We start from the raw sequence: 7,826 nt of genomic DNA on the forward strand, positions 1-7,826 counted from the left end.
ATATCCATAATGAATATTTATTTACACCAACACCCCCCCTTAAGTGCAACTTAGGGGAATGAAGACTTAAGTCAACAATGCAAGATGGGTCCCGGCTACGAGGCCATGATAGGTGCCCATGTACAATATGCAAATGCAAGCAAAACTATGCAATGCAATCTCTCACAAACGGAGAAAGGGAGAAAACCCAGTGGGAAAAAACTCCCCCCCAAAAGAGAGATGAATGTACAAAAGACTCTCAAAGAAGGACAAAACCTCAAAGAGGAAAAAGTCCCCCCATAAGAGAGGAAGGAGAAGTTAGCTGACCCCCCCTAATGAGACATCCCGCACCCCCAAGAGAGCTCGCAACTGCCTGAACTTACTCTCGGTGAAAGGTTTGGTGAAAATGTCTGCAACCTGCTCCACTGTAGGACAATACTGCAAATCAATGACCTGGAACCTGAGAGAAACCTTTCGCAACAAGCCAAGCCTTATATTTATCCACACTACCATCCGCTGCAAACTTGGTTCGATAGATCCACTTACATTGAACCATCTTTCTCCCTTTAGGGAGATGGACTAAATCCCATGTGTTGTTCCTCATCGAGTAACTATACTCTTCCTCCATAGCTTGGTCCCACTCAGGAACCCTTGATGCTTCCCGAAATGTTTGTGGATCAGAAGCAGTAGCAATGAATGCATGTGGAAGATCCAGATGTTGTGATCGAGTCCTTTGTGTATCTGAAGGATCCCCAACATGAAAACCTATAGACTCAAGTGTCTGTCAAGCCCAACAAGGTCTAGGTGGAGGTGGAGAATGAGGCTCCTCAACTGCAAGTGGACCCTATAGAGGTGTAACCCTACGAGTCGGAGTTGAAGGAGTCTCATCATCTGAATCACTAGCATCACTATCCACAATGGAGGAAGGTGGAGGAGGTAAAGAGGCTAAGCTAGGAGAGATTTCCTCAAAGTGAACACTCCTCTCAATAAACACCTCATGTGTCTTAGGATCCATCAATCTATATGCCTTAACACCCTCAAGATATCCAACAAAAATGCAAGGCCGACTCTGTGGTTCCAATGCCTTGCATTTCTGTGGAGGTATGCGAGCCCATGCTGGACACCCACAAACTCTGAACTGTCTCATAGCTAGTTTCCAAATAGCCCAAGCCTCAAAAGGAGTAATACCTTGCAAAGCTTTGCGAGGAACCCAATTCTGGATGTGTGTGGCACAACTGATAGCCTCTACCCAAAAGGCAAGATCAAGAGAATGTACATGTATCATACAACTAGCCATTTCTTTGAGAGTTCTATTCTTGCATTCTGCAACTCCATTTTGTTGTGGAGTGTATGCAACAGAATGCTGAAGATCAATCCCCTCAAATGCACAAAAATCCTCAAGTCTTTTGTTCACATATTCCCTTCCATTATCTGTATGAAGAATCTTGACCACTTTCCTGGATTTCTTCTCCACACGAGTCTTGAAGTCCTGAAATTTGTCAAATACTTCACGTTTATGAATGAGAAAGTAGACCCAAGTGAAGTGGGAGTAGTCATCAATGAAGGTGAGGACATAGCAGGCCTTGCTAAATGAAGGTGTTGAGAATGGACCTGCTACATCATTGTGAACAAGTTGAAGAACTTCCAAAGCTCTCCAAGCTTTCCCCTTAGCAAACTTCTCCTCGGGATGCTTGCCCATGGAACAACCTGAACATACACCCTCTGAAAAAATGATTCGAGGTAGACCCGTGACCATGTCTTTTGTGTTGAGCTACTGAAGATAGCGGTAGTTGAGGTGACCAAACCACTCATGCCATAGCTTACTTTTTAAATTTGAATGAGTAAGCAAGGCCCTAGAAGGAGAACTTGGCACAAAGTGGAGAATGAATAAAGTCTTGAGTTGTCATTGACTTGTCCCACTGCTACCAAGGCATCATCATCAAGTTCCTTTACCACAATTGAATCAGGTGTAAACTCAACTTTTTTACCATTCCCATAGTGAGTGATTTGGTAGATAGAGAGAAGGTTCGTAGACAACTTAGAAATATAAAAAACATTCTCAAATGTTCCATCATCAATGTCAACTGAACCTTTCCCTTCAACCTCTACTTGTGTTTCATCACCTATGTAAATGTGAGGTACCTTAGATGGCTCCAGTGAAGAAAACTGCTCCTTTGTAGAACCCATGTGATAAGAGGCACCCGAGTCAAGTATCCACTGCTGTGAAGAACCTGTTGTAGCCACAGATGCCTGCCCTTTTCCCTTAGACTGTGGGGAAGAGGAAGGAGATGAATCCTTATTTGTGTAGGTGGATGGCAAGTTGATGTTGTTTTTCTTAAGAAGATTTGTCAACTCATCAACTTGCTTGGTGTGGCATCGATGCTCATCATGACCATACTTCTTGCAATATGCACAAGTTGATTTATCTTTCTTAGGTGGAATCCCCTTCTTGGAAGAGGATGAAAAATCGCCTTGTGATGGATAGGATGATTGTCCTTTTTCCTGTTGTGGCTTTGACTTATATTGCTTCTTCTTCTTGTTGGAATCTTTGCCTTGACTCCCTTGACTCCCTTGATTAGCCACCAAAGCCTTGGACTTTGAAGACTTGAGAAGCCCCATGTTCAACAACTTAGATTGTTCCAATATCAACATTTCTGTGAAAGCATCATAATGTAGGAACTCCCCATTGTTAAACGATGAGTTTGGAAGCTAGACACAAATGTTGCATATTCCAGTGCAAGCTTGTCCAACAAGTTGAATATCAATTGAGCATCCTTTTTGTCAATTCCACAATCCTTAAGCTTTGCTCTTAGCTCATTTGCTATGGTGACATAATCTTGGATTGTATCAAAACTCTTGGGATCCAAGTTGGTGAGCTCATTGTCAATCTTGTAACCTTTGATTTCATCGACTTGACCATACAATTTCTGAAACATATCCCAAGCCTCTTTGATTGTAGTACACTTCTCAATGTGAAAAATGAGGTCATCTAATACATACTTACGCAAAGTTCCAAGAGCCATGCAATTATTAGTGAGCCATTCTAACTGAGCATTAGGATCAGCCTTAGGATTAGGTGGTGTTGCTATTGTTCCATCTATGTAATGCGTGAGACCTTTTTCCATTAAGTTGCTCCATACTTTAATTTTCCATGATGCATTATTATGTGGAGTTAAAGGTGGAAATTTATGAGGACTCATTGCAACAAAAATGAAAGAGCACAAGGAAAGAGAGGCACAATCACACAAGACACCCCCCCAAATTCACTCAATCAAATAACCCCCCCCAAAAAAAATTTTAAAAAAATAAATTATGATTTGACACTTTATACTTAGTGCGTGTACAATGGGCCACTTGCAAAAAATGACAAAGTGGACTTCTGATTTGAAATTTACAACTGCCTCAATAAGGCCAAAAGAGACTCAAACTAATAATGCAAGAGATCTAAACTAAGATCCAAGCAATTTACAAGTACCAAATAGGCCAAATAAGACCAATATCTGAAAGTACAATTTCCACTCAAAATATTTGAAATCTGATCATATATTATGAAAGTAGACGAAAAAATATGCACTTTAAAAAAAAGCGAAACCTGAAAAGGAGGTCGTATGAGCTCAAACGAACCCTTTAAAGTTGCAAAATTGAGGATTGGACAGGTACAACTGAGAGAATCCGAAAATTCCAAAAAACCTGTGCACCAAAATCAGAAAATAACCACACCACTGTGAAGAGTATGGAAAATTATCCCAAACAAAAAAGAATTGCACCCAAAAAGAAGCAAAATTGAGCAAGTTATGAGCCTCCAAAGTTGACCCAAAAAACCAAACTGCTCAACGCAAAGGGGTCTAATTTTTTTTTTCAAAAAATGTTGACTGGGTGCTGAGTGAGCGGCTGATTGTGCGCTGCTGACTGGGCATTGACCATGCATTGCTAATTGGGCAGAAGGTACAGACCCACAATTTTTTTTTCCTAAAAAATCTTTTTCAAAACTGGAAAAAAAATTTCAGAATTTTTTTTTTTGAGATCCAAAAATTATGTACCGTACTGCCCGAATTGGGCAAAAAATTCCTCCAACACCCAAAATTTGATTTTCGCCAAAATAGGTTGAGTTTATACTCGATTCTTATGGAAACAACCTCCCGGGTGCAATGGTGAGGTTGAAAACACTCTAAGATGCCTCAAAAAAAATGTTGTCCCTCAGATCCGAAAATAGAAGCCTTCCTAGATGTCTCCAAAAACCAATCAATTGAAGCCCAAATGGCTTTGATACCATGTGAGATTTTGCCAAGATCAAGGGCACAATGAAAAGTATAAAAGAATGACAAGAACAAACTGTATTCTCATCAATATGCAAATGATCAGCTGGATTAACCAATACAATGAATATAGGTCTCCTTATATAGGCAAGGCCATATGGATGTACGAGCACACAATCATGACATGTGGCTCAATGAGAAACAAGGGTAGGTACAAAATACTAGGGGTAGGTAGGAGAAATAATATAATATTCCACAAGAGGTGGATGACACACTGATTGTGGAGTGTAACAGCAAAATAAGACCACAAAATGTGGAATTTCTCCTACAAGCTATATCCCTATGTGCACACTTCCCTAAGTGTCTCAAATCCAAACTACGAAGAGATGCGTTATCCTAAGTTAACTTAAGTAAAGTGTAATAATATCCATAATGAATATTTATTTACACCAACAATATCCATTGTTAGATCTATGACCTAATGATAAACGATTAAGATTTACAATGATAAGTTATACATAAAATTTGGATGTATCAACTATCAAGCATTCTAGAAGCACTTCTGTGACACATAAAATGCATTAGTAGGAAAAAAATCAAGCATTCCTTATCTAGCACTCTAAACACACTTTAACACTTGTGTTTTTAGGCATCTAAATGCACCAGTACACATATTCAACACTCTAAACACACCAATACATTTTTTTATTATTGCAAGGTTGAGACACCATTTTCCTAACAGTAATGACAATGGTAAAATTTAGGTGTCTATAAACACATCAACACACCAATAAACATCACTTAATGCACAACTATTAGTCTATTCTTTTGGGAGCCTTTTTGGACACCTTAACAAAAAGTATGTTGATGTAACATCATATTTGATCATGTAGACTTGGAACCTTAATTATAAGTAGGATTCTTGCCAAATAGATTTAATTTTTTTTTTAAATTATTCAAAATTGTTATGTTGATTTTGAGAAGCACAAAGTTGGGGTTTTCAAGTAATACATCCTCTCCCTTATGCTTCCACATTTTACATCCACTAGTTTACAATATAAGATGTCAAAATACATTATAAATTGATAAAAGAATATAAGATACCAAAATACATTGGAAATCAATACAAGAGTTTTAAGTAAGAGCAACAAGGACAACTTCAAGCAAGACATAATAATTGCCCCCAAAAAGTATGGTGAAATCATTCTACTCATCAAGAAAAGAACTGCTCTTGTGGCTTTAAGGTTAAAATAATTGCTACAAGATTGGCATTGGTATGAATTCGATCTTGTTCACAACTATAGGATTTGAGATAGATGAGAGGATGATAGAGCAAGCGATTTTTCAAAAAAAAACCAATGGTAAATGACAAATAGTTAGTGATGATAATTTTTCAATAAGAAACTCCAAGATCAATCCCAATCGAGATGAAGGATGACATATAGGCCTAGCCTAGTATCCTTTATTAACCTCCCTCCATGCCCACCCTCATTTTTCTTGATTCCCCCACCTTCCTATCTTCCTTCTCTTCTACCCTCCATCTCATGTTGACCCCTCTTGATCTTCCCTTTCTTTCATCTTTCCCTCCTTTCCTCTCCCACCTTCCTCCCTAACTCTTAGTCTATGATCCCCTTGTCATTTTATCTTTAAAATTTATTTTTTATTTTGTAAGTGATGTCTTTTATTTCTCCTTGATGTTTACTTTCTTTCTTCATATTTTATTTACTCTCATTTTCTATCTTTTCATAGTTTTATTCATTTACATTCTTTTGTTTCACATCTCTTCATATTATCATTCCTTTTATACTTTTGTTCACATGCTCTTACTGCAATGGTGAAAATTATTCGAAAAACTCACATGTTTAATTTTAATTTTTAATATTAATTCATTAAATTAATATTTTAATTTTTTTTTATAATCTTTTATTAAATTTGAATATTCTATGTTAAATTATAGCATAATGTTATTTATTTTTTACTTCCCAAATCGACTTTATTAATTTATTGGTTTAATTATTACATGTGTGTGTGTGTGAATGCACAAGCCACATTTCATAGGTTATTGCTGACAAGCTAGAAGACTCATCCTTGGTTATTTGTTTGCCTTCGACGGTCGACCCTGCATTTACTTCATACTTGACAAAGTCATCATATCATCATGATAAAAATATATCATTCAATAGAATCATACAAATCACTAAATTTAAAATACCAATCATCACGTTAAAAATGCATCGTCACCATGTTAACATGACATCAGTAGAATCATAATGTTGTCAATATCAAAATGTTATCATGTACAAATGTCTAATTTAAGGTAAAATTTTGTAATCTAAATTTGGGTCGTGACATCAAGGAATATTTCTAGAAGTATTAGCTGTCAGTTATATCATATCTTATCTTTTGACTTTTATTTACTTCTTGTCCTAAGTCATTTAATATTTGTTTGAGCTAGTTGTCTCACGTTATAGGATTAAGGCATACACCATCATCTTGTCTTATTCTATATTTCACCTTGGCTTTATGAGCTAGGTCATTGCACACTTTATATAATATATCTTAATATCACGTAGGCTCATTTCTTACATACTCTCTTATAAAAGGTTGCCTTTGTTTTTGTAGGTGATCCTGGGATGAGTGAGTGGTATTAGAGAACTCTATACTAACTTTGACACAATCTAATGATGATATTTATCTATTCACTTATTTTCTTCCTTTTTTATGCACTTTTTTCTATTTTCTATTTGTTTATTTTTTATTCATAGTTATGCATACATACATACATACATACATACATACATGCATACATGCATGCATATTCTCTTTTCTTTTCATTTTTTTCACTTATATTTCATCCTTGTTGTTTTAAATATTCAACATCTTATTCTTTTTGTTCTTTTTTGTATTTATTTGTCATCTTATTCGTTCTTTTTTCATTCCTTCTAATGTACATTCATGCATTATTTTTTCATATATACATGCATACATACATACATACATATACACACACTATTAATTTTGTGTATTTTTTTTTCTCAAGTATGCTCATTGTTTCTTGGTTTGTATATTCATTTTCCAACAACATTTACTTTTTCTTTTATTCCTTTCCTTTAAGTTTGATTCACCTATTTTTTCATGTTATTTCTCCATTATCATCTATGATTCTTTAGACCTAGTCTTTCTTTTGCTTTTAACCTTCTCCCCATACACCTATAATTTTTTATAATGGTTACTTGTGTGGTTTCTTATTATATATTCTATTATCTCTTACTATTTGTATTGTGTTTTGCATTCATATTTACTTATGTGTTTTCTCCTCATTAACACTTTGATTTGAATGTTTTATTTTTACTTATTTCATCTTCATCCTCATATTATCCTATTACTCTCATTTTCATGTTTATTTTCATATTCTTCAACATTCTTATATATTTATATATCTAAATATTTGATCTTAGTTGTTCTATATAATCCTAGAACATACATTATATACTTTTGTTATTCAACTTATGTATTTTTTACATATCTATAGGCACTTACACTTATCCTCATGTTTGTATTTTCTCTTATCATTCATATTTATTTTTATTT

This window comes from Cryptomeria japonica, chromosome 3 (assembly GCF_030272615.1).
Source record: "Cryptomeria japonica chromosome 3, Sugi_1.0, whole genome shotgun sequence".
NCBI classification, from domain to species: domain Eukaryota; kingdom Viridiplantae; phylum Streptophyta; class Pinopsida; order Cupressales; family Cupressaceae; genus Cryptomeria; species Cryptomeria japonica.